This window comes from Coregonus lavaretus (genome assembly GCF_964263955.1).
Source record: "Coregonus lavaretus genome assembly, chromosome: 7".
Lineage (NCBI taxonomy): Eukaryota > Metazoa > Chordata > Actinopteri > Salmoniformes > Salmonidae > Coregonus > Coregonus lavaretus.
In genome coordinates this window covers 7902542-7916680 of record NC_139994.1, presented here as the reverse complement: position 1 = coordinate 7916680, position 14139 = coordinate 7902542, and the positions used below count along the sequence as shown (strand labels likewise).

The following is a 14139-nucleotide window of genomic DNA, read 5'->3' as shown; positions in this document are numbered from 1 at the left end:
ATAGAGGGGAGATTGAACAGGTATCATGTCAACCACTGCAACAGATTGCTACGAGGAAACTGACGATCTAGAGATGAGGGAGATGAGGATGCTGTTGATGACAATTATCAGGTGATGGAAGACGATGTCAGAGTAATGATACTGATGAGCTGTGGATTATGGCTGATTACCTCAGTGGAGGCACAGAGCTATAGACCTCCAAGAATTTCAAGATCTTCCAGATTTTCAGGAATCGACTGTCATTCCATTCAGTTATATGTATTTAAAGGGTTTATCTAATAGAAATGGGGAAGTATATTAGAGCAATTGGTATTAGGAATAATTGTGAAACATAATAATTTGTCACATGGTCAATGATTGTTTGGATTTATTGGAGTAGAAATGTAATCAATTAAACTGTTATGTTTGTCTTCCAGTGAGGTAAATACAGATGGTGTCTTGATGCATAGCAGGGATAATTTGGACTAGCATGGTGTGAACCTAAATAAATAAAATTAACAAACTATGAACAGGCTGAAGATGAATATCAGAGGCGTTGAAGACGTTTTTGTAAAATACCACTTCTGCATGCAACTGGTCTACAACAAACAATCGAAGATATCAAAGGATTTTCTCATGTCATTATCTCGAAGGAGTGGGAAAGGAGTCGACCATTGAGTGAGACTGGAGAAAGATATGTTCAAATGCAACATTTTTTTATGATGTGGGCATAATGGTTGGCAAATGGACAAGACAATGAGGTTGTGGAGTTGGTGGTGACTCGAATGAGACATTGTAGTTGTGACGTTGTCATGGGCAAGTCATTTGGAAATGTGAAGATGTCTGAAGAACATAATGAAGAGACGCCAGAAGATTTAAGTGCCGGGAGAAAAAGGGGTTGCTTAGCTGTATTGATAATAAAATTGGGTTTATCTAAATTTGATAATTTGGGTAGTAGGTATATACACTGCTAAATTAATAGTATTAAGAATGCATTGAGATAATGATCTGTATTTATTATCAGGATGAGGAAAGTCATAATTGAATTATGGATGTTTATACTGTATGTTAATATAAGTGTACATTCTGACAGTTGTAATGGGTGATAAAGTTGAGGGTTTTAATTTTCATTGATAAGGATAAAGTGAATCAATAAGGATTGTCATTTTAAATTTGGTTGAGTTAAGTAATTTGGTTGGTTATAATTTATAAGATGAATGAGTGATTTAAGTGAATCATTAGTATGTATTAGTATAGAACTGTTTTATGTAGATATTATGGGCTTAAAACAGTCATACATTATGGTAATGTCTTAGTATACACTTATATGATTTATTTTGAGTAGACATTTTTGGATCATACTGTTTGAAACATGGAAGTTAATATGAGGATTGTGACTGAAATCATGAATATGTTGATTCATTTGGTTAAAGTATTAACATATTAGTCATTAGGGACATTTGAAGTATTGGGTGGTACATATCTATGATGTTAGGCAAGGACTTACTTGGTTCTTATCATAGGGTTATGGTAGTTGATATATTGGAATGTTTAGCCTATTTTCATCTGATCTGAATTTGGTTTAATTTTTGATATGACTAGGTCAGGGATGTAGTGATTTATCAATGGATGTAAACAGAGTGTTATACTGTGTATGTCTTCTAAGGCATTTTAGGAGAACAAAGTCAGTGTTTAACATTGTATCTATTAACAATCATGAGTTTAAGCAATTAAGTATGAAATGTCACTTATTGGAAACTATGCAATTGATAATCGCATAAGCATTGGATGTTATTAAAGTAGATAAAAGGGAAAAATATGTGATAATAGGGGGATACGTGTTGTACTTATTTAAAATCAGATTAGTAAGGTGTTGGGAAGTTGATTAAATATATGGGTAATATTAGAGACATACAGGAAGACATTTAGAGTAAGAATAGAGATGCAAAGATTGTGAGAAGATATGGTAATTTGTAAGGTTGTTGTAGTGCTAATTCCATAGGAACATGGATGGAAAGCATTCTAGGTACCTAGTGGTCATAGTAATTAGTATAGATGTAGTGATGGGTTGTTGTTTGACCATTTTAAGGGGATTGATTTGGAGATCTGTACAAGCGATTAATAAAAGGACAGTGATTACAGATAGAGATGTATCAGTTAATATTAATGCAAATAGGGAGAGTAATAATTTTGTATCTATATAATTTTATTACAATGTAGAGGCCATTTATCATGTTAAGTGGAATTTAAGGTTTACAGGTTTGAAGATGTGGAAACAAGTATATCTAAGTCGTTCAGATAGCGCCCCATGTGACCAGGGAAAAGCTTGGGGTTCATCTGAGTGAACATGGATGAAGAACTCACGTTATTTTATTTAGATATATTCATGTCACTATATTTTAATTTTCACATAACTTTGAAAGTGTCATGTATCCTTGTAGGGGTGTAGATGATGTCATGATGTTAGGTATTAAGTGTTGTATGTTTTCTTGGTAGCATGTCTAAGAAAGGGGTATATTTGAATATGATGTATACAAAAATGTCATTTAAAAAAGGGGGATATGGTCTATGTGGTATTTTTCCTTATATATATACAGTGGGGAGAACAAGTATTTGATACACTGCCGATTTTGCAGGTTTTCCTACTTACAAAGCATGTAGAGGTCTGTCATTTCTATCATAGGTACACTTCAACTGTGAGAGACGGAATCTAAAACAAAAATCCAGAAAATCACATTGTATGATTTTTAAGTAATTAATTTGCATTTTATTGCATGACATAAGTATTTGATACATCAGAAAAGCAGAACTTAATATTTGGTACAGAAACCTTTGTTTGCAATTACAGAGATCATACGTTTCCTGTAGGTCTTGACCAGGTTTGCACACACTGCAGCAGGGATTTTGGCCCACTCCTTCATACAGACCTTCTCCAGATCCTTCAGGTTTCGGGGATGTCGCTGGGCAATACGGACTTTCAGCTCCCTCCAAAGATTTTCTATTGGGTTCAGGTCTGGAGACTGGCTAGGCCACTCCAGGACCTTGAGATGCTTCTTACGGAGCCACTCCTTAGTTGCCCTGGCTGTGTGTTTCGGGTCGTTGTCATGCTGGAAGACCCAGCCACGACCCATCTTCAATGCTCTTACTGAGGGAAGGAGGTTGTTGGCCAAGATCTCGCGATACATGGCCCCATCCATCCTCCCCTCAATACGGTGCAGTCGTCCTGTCCCCTTTGCAGAAAAGCATCCCCAAAGAATGATGTTTCCACCTCCATGCTTCACGGTTGGGATGGTGTTCTTGGGGTTGTACTCATCCTTCTTCTTCCTCCAAACACGGCGAGTGGAGTTTAGACCAAAAAGCTATATTTTTGTCTCATCAGACCACATGGCCTTCTCCCATTCCTCCTCTGGATCATCCAGATGGTCATTGGCAAACTTCAGACGGGCCTGGACATGCGCTGGCTTGAGCAGGGTGACCTTGCGTGTGCTGCAGGATTTTAATCCATGACGGCGTAGTGTGTTACTAATGGTTTTCTTTGAGGCTGTGGTCCCAGCTCTCTTCAGGTCATTGACCAGGTCCTGACGTGTAGTTCTGGGCTGATCCCTCACCTTCCTCATGATCATTGATGCTCCACGAGGTGAGATCTTGCATGGAGCCCCAGACCGAGGGTGATTGACCGTCATCTTGAACTTCTTCCATTTTCTAATAATTGCGCCAACAGTTGTTGCCTTCTCACCAAGCTGCTTGCCTATTGTCCTGTAGCCCATCCCAGCCTTGTGCAGGTCTACAATTTTATCCCTGATGTCCTTACACAGCTCTCTGGTCTTGGCCATTGTGGAGAGGTTGGAGTCTGTTTGATTGAGTGTGTGGACAGGTGTCTTTTATACAGGTAACAAGTTCAAACAGGTGCAGTTAATACAGGTAATGAGTGGAGAACAGGAGGTCTTCTTAAAGAAAAACTAACAGGTCTGTGAGAGCCGGAATTCTTACTGGTTGGTAGGTGATCAAATACTTATGTCATGCAATAAAATGCAAATTAATTACTTAAAAATCATACAATGTGATTTTCTGGATTTTTGTTTTAGATTCCATCTCTCACAGTTGAAGTGTACCTATGATAAAAATTACAGACCTCTACATGCTTTGTAAGTAGGAAAACCTGCAAAATCGGCAGTGTATCAAATACTTGTTCTCCCCACTGTATATACAGTGAGCTCCATAATTCATTGGACAGTGACCTTTTTTTTGTTATTTTGGTTCTGTACTCTAGCACTTTGAATTTGAAAGGATACAATGACAATGAGGGTGAAGTGCAGACTGTCAGCTTTAATTTGAGGGTATTTTCATACATATCGGATGAACCGTTTATAAATTATAGAAGCTTTTGTACATGGTCCCCCCCATTTTCGGGCATCAAAAAACTTTGGACAGTTTAACATAATGTAGAATAAAGTAATTGTTGTTAATATTTGGTCGCATATCCTTTGCATGCAATGACTGCTTGAAGTCTGCAATGCATCGACATCACCAGACGCTGGGTATCTTCCCTGGTGATGCTCTGCCAGGCCTGTATTGCAGCCTTCTTCAGTTCCTGCTTGTTTCGGGGACTTATTGCCTTCAGTCTCCTCTTCAGCATGTAAAATGCATGTTCAATTGGATTCAGATCAGGTGATTGACTCGGCCAGTCAAGGATTTTCCACTTTTTGGCCATCAAAAACCCCTTCGTTGCTCTAGCAGTATGTTTAGGGTCATTGTCTTGTTGCATGATGAAGTGCCGTCCAATGAGTTTGGAGGCATTTGGTTTTATCTGAGCAAATAAAATATTTCTGTAGACTTCAGAATTCATTGTTCAACTTCTGTCTGCAGTCACATCATCGATGAAGACAAGTGAGCCTGTTCCACTGGCAGCCATACAGGCCCAAGCCATAACACCCCCTCCACCATGTTTCACGGATGAGGTGGTATGCTTTGGATCATGGGCATTTCTTTTTTTTCTCCACACTTTCCTCTTTCCATCACTCTGGTACATGTTAATCTTTGTCTCATCTGTCCACAATACTTTTTTCCAGAACTCTTGGGGCTCTTTTAGGTGCTTTTTAGCAAACTGTAATCTCGCCTTTCTGTTCTTCAGGCTTATCAGTGGTTTGCATCTTGTAGTGTACCCTCTGTAGTCCTGCTGGTGTAGTCTTCTACGTATGGTAGACTTTGACACATCTACACCTGCATCCAGGAGAGTGTTTTTGATCTGTTGGGCTGTTGTCAGGTGGGTTTTCCTCTCCATAGAGAGTATTCTCCGGTCATCCACTACAGTGGTCTTCCTCGTTCTACCGGGTCTTTTGACATAATTTAGTTCACCGGTTGTTTTTTTCTTGTTAATGATGAACCAAACTGTTGACTTGGTCATGGCCAGGTTTTTTTTGCAATGTTCCTGATTGATTGATTTTCATTTCTGAGCCTTATGACGGCCAGCTTCATTTGCATCGACACTGCTGTCTTCCTCATGTTGTCACACCCCAACAACAACCTCCAAAGGCAATAGCAAAGTCTAGAATCAATACTATTCATCAACAGCTCTTCTGCATTCACTAACGACACATATGAATACACCTGCCTAACAACACACATCTGTGAAGCCAATTTAACAAATACTTGTAGTACCTTAAAATGGGGGGACCATGTACAAAAGGTGCTGTCATTTCTAAACGGTTCATCCGATATGTATGAAAATACCCTCAAATTAAAGCTGACAGTCTGCACTTCACCCTCATTGTCATTGTATCCTTTCAAACTCAAAGTGCTAGAGTACAGAACCAAAATAACAAAAACATTGTCACTGTCCAATGAATTATGGAGCTCACTGTATATACATATATATATATTAGTAAGGTTTTGACTACATAGATTATTAGTATGAATATATAGTAGTTAAGCATGTCTATCTTTTACTCATACTGAAGTCATAAGCGTGTGAGAGGTTTGATAGGGCATGAGCTAAATGACTGAGAAGTTATACCTTTGTTGATCAAATATAGTGGGAATCTTGTTGGATTCAGGTATAGAAGGTATAGGGGGATACATTCTCAGTTATCTGGCATAATTAAGAATCTAATCATATATGTATACTACTGATTGGAGAACATTTGATTTTATGTGAATTTTATGTGAAGTGTTGGGGTTTAAGTAATGTTATATTTAATGAATTGTTACTTACCATAGACATAAAAAAAGATGGATTGATATGATGAGGATATGGGGCCATTACATATGAGTGTGTGTAACTATGTTAAAGTTAGTAGAGATAAGTGGTTCTGGGTGACTATGTCTGAAGCAGAAATTCCAATCTGTACAAGGAAGATAGTGGGGTTTGTATTAGAATGATGTACGGAGGGAACGTCCTGCTTGGGGGTAAGAGGCCATGACATAGAAGGGGTAGTGCTCATTGACGATGGCCAGATGTGGTTGAGGAAATGTGTAACCAAGAGTATAAAAGATGCGAGATTTGTGTATGTGGGGAGTTCAATTGACAAAGGGCAAAGCTATGTCCGTTTATTAGATGAAACCACGAGCTCGTGATCAAATAAATACTTGGTAAAATCTCCACACAATGTCTAAGTAAATTCTTGCATCTTCAACTTTTCAATACCAGAAACTCATCATAACTGTGGTGAATAATGGACGGAGTCAGGCGCAGGAGTAAAATCACGAAATGCAGAGTATATTCCTTACAGCAGTTGAATGCGCTAACAGCGCCACTCGAAACAGGTACAGGGGAAAACAATCCAACCTGACCAAACACAGTCTCGGAAAATACAACAACCGTAATGACAAAGGGGAAAAATCAACCCTGGCACAAAAGACATGAGCGAGTATCTCAACGAGCTACTCTCCTCCCACAATGAACAATCACTCACAAAGACAAGGGGACAGAGGGAACACTTATACACATACTAATTAGGGGAATGAGCACCAGGTGTGTGTGATTGACAAGACAAGACATAACAAGTGGAGTGATGAGAATGGGATCGGCAGTAGCTAGTACTCCGGTGACGACGAACGCCGAAACCTGCCCAAACAAGGAGGGGAGGCAGCCTCGGCGGAAGTCGTGACAATAACAAAGTCTTAGTTTCATATTCTGGAGTAGATTCTCTTACAGCTTTTTGTAAGTGTCTCCAAAAATACATAATTAATTGAGTGTATATAGGGCAAACACACAAGCGATACACTGGAATTTATAAAAATGTCACACACTTAAAACATACCCATCCATCCATCTATGCATGCATGCATGCACGCACGCATGCTACCCCTTCCCAGTATACAGAGATGTAAGTCCTTGCACAGCGATGCACATGAGCAATGGAAAAACTCCTGGCTTTCATCCTGTCTCCGCCCACAGCCTGTCAGTCTCTCTCCGCAGCGTCACATTGGAGGAGAGGAGGAGCTGCTCTGCCCAATGGAATGCCCCCTCATCCTGTAGGGAGAGGGGCAGCGACTCAAGGGGAAGGGACTGACCGTTCACCTTTAGCTTGGTCACCTGTGGGACAGACAACACAGGTTGGTAAGGTACAGGGTCTACAGTGACTAGTGTCTGGGTAAACATAGTTATGGACTGTAATAATGAATCAGAGTATTCATATCAAAGTCTTATTTGTGAATCAGGAATAGTGAATCGTGAGTTGTACAAAGTCACTCATGAATCATAAAGTGAATTGAATCAGACTGACCAGAGGGTTGAGGGCTTCCAGGACATCAGGGCTAGATTGTCCCAGCAGAGTCAGAGCAGCTTTAGGCAACGCTACAGAAACACAAAACACAGGGGTTAGAGAATGCAACACACACACACACACACACACACACACACACACACACACACACACACACACACACACACACACACACACACACACACACACACACACACACACACACACACACACACACACACACACACACACACACACACACACACACACACATACACACACACACACACACACACACACACACACACACACACACACACACACACACACACACACCATCCAAGGCGCTGACCAGCAGGTGAGTGGCGGTCAGGTGAGGGGATATATTCTGTGTCAGATATGACTGTGCCTGGTCTAAAAACTCCACCAAACAATACCATCAGACAAGGGCTGCATTCCAAATGGCCCCTTTCTACCTGTATAGTGTACTACATTTGGCCCTGGGTACTGTGACACTTACCATGTGTTCCAGAACCGAGAGTGTGGTTCTGTCCACTAGAACCTCCCGGAGACTCTGGAACAGAGCGAACCGGGTGGACTCTGGGAGAACCGCTAACTGACCTACATAGACCTCCAAGTCCAACTCCTGCAAGTCTGTAGGGGAGAGGGAGACAAATAACCAATCAGAGCTTGACTTTTCTGATGACACATCACTGACGATATGACGAATAGACCGCTATATGATGCTAACAGAGAAATTCCTTTATCAAAGATAAAGGTGTAGTATAGAGAAACTATCGAGGTTAGCTAGCCAGCTACATTCGTTCGCAGCGACGCCATTTTTTCAAACAAAGTCAACACCACAGCCATTGCTAGCTTGCCAACACTACCAGCTAGCAGTACTGTAGCAACTAAATACAATATCATTTTAGTCAATGAGAATTTTGCAACGCAAAGCTTCACTTTCTGAACATTCGAGATGGGTAGTCCACTTGTGTAGCTAGCATGACTGACTTTGTGCTAGCTAGCCAACGTTAAATTATTTATGCGTTATGAAAGGAACTAGACACGGACACAAATTATCTGTTTAGTGTTATAACACACTATTGGTAGTTTGTGTTATTGGATGCTAGCATGCTAGTTAGCTATGGCGTCATAGCATACGGTGCCCTGGGCGGTTTTCACGGAAGAATACTGTACCAAGTTAGCTAGCTGAATAAAGTAAGTTAGAGTCTATTCCTAGAAACATTGAACCGCTGTAGTTTACAACAATTATAAATTCTGGAAGTTGGGAGAGTTATATTTGAGTGTTTCAGTGAAAGGTAAGTGAGGGAGGCCCTGCTATCGCGCTTCCCCAGATTTTTAGTTAATTTTATTCTGATCTCTTTTGCATTATTGTAGCCTTTTCTGTAGCCTGTCAACTATGTGTCTATCCCTGTTCTCTCCTCTCTGCACAGGCCATACAAACGCTTCACACCGCGTGGCTGCTGCCACTCTAATCTGGTGGTCCCTACGCGCACGATCCACGTGGAGTTCCAGGTCTTCGGCAGCCTCTGGAACTGCCGTTCTGCGGCCAACAAGGCAGAGTTCATCTCAGCCTATGCTACCCTCCAGTCCCTCGACTTCTTGGCGCTGACGGAAACATGGATTACCACAGAAAACACTGCAACTCCTACTGCTCTTTCCTTGTCTGATCATATGTTCTCGCATACCCCAAGAGCATCTGGTCAGCGCGGCGGTGGCACAGGAATCCTCATCTCTCCCAAGTGGACATTCTCTCTTTTCCCCCTGACCCATCTGTCTATCTCCTCATTTGAATTCCATGCTGTCACAGTCACTAGCCCATTCAAGCTTAACATCCTTATAATTTATTGCCCTCCAGGTTCCCTTGGAGAGTTCATCAATGAGCTTGACGCCTGGATAAGTTCCTTTCCTGAGGATGGCTCACCCCTCACAGTTCTGGGTGACTTTAACCTCCCTACGTCTGCCTTTGACTCATTTCTCTCTGCCTCCTTCTTTCCACTCCTTTCCTCTTTTGACCTCACCCTCTCACCGTCCCCCCCTACTCACAAGGCAGGCAATACGCTTGACCTCATCTTTACTAGATGCTGTTCTTCTATTAATCTCACTGCAACTCCCCTTCAAGTCTCCGACCACTACTTTGTATCCTTTTCTCTCTCGCGCTCCTCCAACACTCCTCACTCTGCCCCTATTCAGATGGTAATGTGCCTTCGCAACCTTCGCTCTCTCTCTCCTGCTACTCTCTCCTCTTCCATCCTATAATTTCTTCCCTCTGCTAAATCCTTCTCCCTCCGATCTTCTGATTCTGCCTCCTCAACCCTCCTCTCCTCCCTTTCTGCATCTTTTGACTCTCTATGTCCCCTATCCTCCCGGCCGGCTCGGTCCTCCCCTCCTGCTCCGTGGCTTGACGACTCATTGCGAGCTCACATAACAGGGCTCCGGGCAGCCGAGCGGACTCCCTGCGGACCTGTCATCTTTTCACTCCCTCCTCTCTACATTTTCTTCCTCTGTTTCTGCTGCTAAAGCCACTTTCTACCACTCTAAATTTCAAGCCTTGCCTCTAACCCTAGGAAGCTCTTTGCCACCTTCTCCTCCCTGCTGAATCATCCTCCTCCTCACCCTCCCTCCTCCCTCTCTGTGGATGACTTCGTCAACCATTTTGAAAAGAAGGTTAACAACATCCGATCCTCATTTATTAAGTCAAATGACACCGCTGGTCCTGCTCACACTGCCCTACCCTATGCTTTGACTTCTTTCTCCCCTCTCTCTCCAGATGAAATCTTGCGACTTGTGACGGCCGGCCGCCCAACAACCTGCCCGCTTGACCCTATCCCCTCCTCTCTTCTCCAGACCATTTCCGGAGACCTTCTCCCTTATCTCACCTCGCTCATCAACTCATCCTTGAACGCTGGCCATGTCCCTTCCGTCTTCAAGAGAGCGAGAGTTGCACCCCTCCTCAAAAAACCTACACTCGACCCCTCCGATGTCAACAACTACAGACCAGTATCCCTTCTTTCTTTTCTCTCCAAAACTCTTGAGCGTGCCGTCTCTAGCCAACTCTCCTGCTATCTCTCTCAGAATGACCTTCTTGATCCAAACCAGTCAGGTTTCATGACTGGTCATTCAACTGAAACTGCTCTTCTCTGTGTCACGGAGGCTCTCTGCACTGCTAAAGCTAACTCTCTCTCCTCTGCTCTTATCCTTCTAGACCTATCTGCTGCCTTTGATACTGTAAACCATTAGATCCTCCTCTCCACCCTCTCCGAGTTGGGCATCTCCGGCGCTGCTCACTCTTGGATTGCGTCCTACCTGACAGGTCGCTCCTACCAGGTGGCGTGGTGAGAATCTGTCTCTGCACCACGTGCTCTCACCACTGGTGTCCCCCAGGGCTCAGTTCTAGGCCCTCTCCTATTCTCTCTATACACCAAGTCACTTGGCTCTGTCATATCCTCACATGGTCTCTTCTACCATTGCTACGCAGACGACACACAATTCATTTTCTCCTTTCCCCCTTCTGATAACCAGGTGGCGAATCACATCTCTGCATGTCTGGCAGACATATCAGTGTGGATGTCGGATCACCACCTCAACCTGAACCTCGGCAAGACGGAGCTGCTCTTCCTTTCGGGGAAGGACTGCCCGCTCCATGATCTCGCCATCACGGTTGACAACTCCATTGTGTCCTCCTCCCAGAGCGCAAAGAACCTTGGCGTGACCCTGGACAATACCCTGTCGTTCTCCGCTAAAATCAAAGCGGTGACCCGATCCTGCAGGTTCATGCTCTACAACATTTGCATAGTACGACCCTACCTTACACAGAAAGCGGCACAGGTCCTAATCCAGGCACTTGTCATCTCCCGTCTGGATTACTGCAACTCGCTGTTGGCTGGGCTCCCTGCCTGTGCCATTAAACCCCTACAACTTATCCAGAATGCTGCAGCCCGTCTGGTGTTCAACCTTCCCAAGTTCTCTCATGTCACCCCGCTCCTCCGCACACTCCACTGGCTTCCAGTTGAAGCTTGCATCTACTACAAAACCATGGTGCTTGCCTACGGAGCTGTGAGGGGAACGGCACCCAAACGAGGGAACTATGTTCATCCACCTCTGGCCTGCTAGCCCCCCTACCTCTACGGAAGCACAGTTCCCGCTCAGCCCAGTCAAAGCTATTCACTGCTCTGGCACCCCAAAGGTGGAACAAGCTCCCCCACGACGCCAGGACAGCGGAGTCACTGACCACCTTCCGGAGACACTTGAAACCCTACCTCTTTAAGGAATACCTGGAATAGTCTAACTGTAATCCTTCTACACCCCCCCTCCCCCAGTGGTGGTTGTCCCACTGGCTATCCTAAGTTGAATGCACCAATTTGTAAGAACACACACCTGATATACACTTATAATAACATGTAATAATATGTAATAATATGTAAGAACACACACCTGATATATACACACATGTAATAACATGTAATAATATGTAAGAACACACACCTGATATACACGTATAATAACATGTACGTGGTCCTCTGTAGCTCAGCTGGTAGAGCACGGCACTTGTAACGCCAAGGTAGTGGGTTCGATCCCCGGGACCACCCATACACAAAAATGTATGCACGCATGACTGTAAGTCGCTTTGGATAAAAGCGTCTGCTAAATGGCATATTATTATTATTATTATGTAGTAATATGTAAGAACACACACCTGATATATACACACACGTAATAACATGTAATAATATGTAAGAACACACACCTGATATACACGTATAATAACCCACCTGTACAGTTTGTTTCCCTAGTTTGCCCAGTAGTCCCAGAACCCCCTGGCATTTGCCCTGTTCCTGGACCTGTTCTGAGATGGAGCAGGGGGTGGTGGTCAGGACTCTCTCCTTCAACACAGCAAACACCTCTGCACGCTTCTGACACTGCTGCACTAGCACATGCTGCATGTCCACCATCCTACACACAGAGAGAGAGGGAGGTTAAAGAGATTGAGAGGGATGTACATCAAGACAACTGGAGAGACTGGGTCTGGTGTGAGGAAGGAATCACAAATAGAGATGGAGAGAGAGAGAGATGGACTAACTATTTGCCCATCGTTATAACACTGTACATAGCCATAATATTACATTTGAAATGAATCTATTCCTTTGGAACTTTTGTGAGTGTAATGCTTACTGTTCATTTTTGATTGTTTATTTAACTTTGGTTTATTATCTATTTCACTTGCTTTGGCAATGTAAACATATGTTTCCCATGCCAATAAAGCCGTTTGAGTTTAATTGAATTGAGGGGGGGGGGTGGGGGGTGAGAGAGAGAGATCGAGACAGAGAGAGAGAGAGAGAGAGAGTGAGAAGGAGAGAGAGAAGGAGAGAGAGAGAGAGGGAGAGAGAGAGAACAGTACCTGTCATTGGAGGCCAGCAGTAGCTTCCGTACATCAACATCCTGCTTCTTCAGTTTACCGAATGATGATTGGAGCTTGGAGGAGCCCCGCCTCTCAATGTTGACACTGACGTTCCCAGCCTTGGCGTCCAGCTTCCCACTCCGGTTGTCTCCAAACCTCCCATCATAGGACAGGAAGTCTGACTCAGACACGTCTGAGAGAGCAAGCACAGAGACAGAGACAAGAGTGTAGGAAGAGTGCACCCACATTCAGAGAGACAGACAGAGAGACAGACAGAGAGACAGAGAGACAGACAGACAGACAGACAGACAGACAGACAGACAGACAGACAGACAGACAGACAGACAGACAGACAGACAGACAGACAGACAGACAGACAGACAGACAGACAGACAGACAGACAGACAGACAGACAGACAGACAGACAGACAGACAGAAAAAACACAAAGTAGGATTAAGTCAGATAGGTGTGTAAGATATGAATGGCCAGATATGTTTTAGACAGCAGTGCTTGGGCAAAATAAGAAATGTATGTGAGGTGTATATGAGGAGTAACCATGGCTCTACTTTACCTGGAATTAGTTATTTGTCTCCTAGCAACATGTGACTGAGTGTGAAGCCAGAGGGCTGGTACTTTTGGCAGAACCAGAAACGGTTGCGCTTGACGACCAGTGCCATGGGAACCAGTTTGTCTGAGTCGTTAAGGCGGCAAACAGAGATCAGAGTTCCTTCCGGGTCGATCTGACGGACAAAGTTTGCGGTTGCCTTGGCAAACATCACTTGTGGGGGGGGCAGGGCCAACACCTGTAGGAAGGCGGAGTCTAAATTACACACAAACGCCTCAAACGCTAGAGTAGGATGAAGTCACCTATGGCAATTTACAGTGGGGTCCGAAATTATTTATAAGTATCCTTAGGGGTGTCAATAATTTTGACCACTACCTTTTTGAGAATTTTTGTTTTTACTTGTTAAACAAAATATTTTTCTCTGTTAGTATAAAATAATATGATTTACACCTTTTTTGGAGCATACAAT

At 43.2% G+C, this 14139-nt stretch overlaps 1 pseudogene across 1 annotated transcript; it reads right to left on the bottom strand.

Moving 5' to 3' along the window:
- Positions 1 to 7279: 7279 nt before the first annotated feature.
- Positions 7280 to 13881, bottom strand: LOC311131864 (gasdermin-E-like; annotated as a pseudogene). The gene is made up of 6 exons: positions 13677 to 13881; positions 13105 to 13297; positions 12454 to 12659; positions 8019 to 8336; positions 7704 to 7774; positions 7280 to 7513 (listed from the first exon to the last, which is right to left on the bottom strand). The product of its transcript is annotated as a gasdermin-E-like (transcript).
- Between the last annotated feature and the right edge of the window lie 258 nt (positions 13882 to 14139).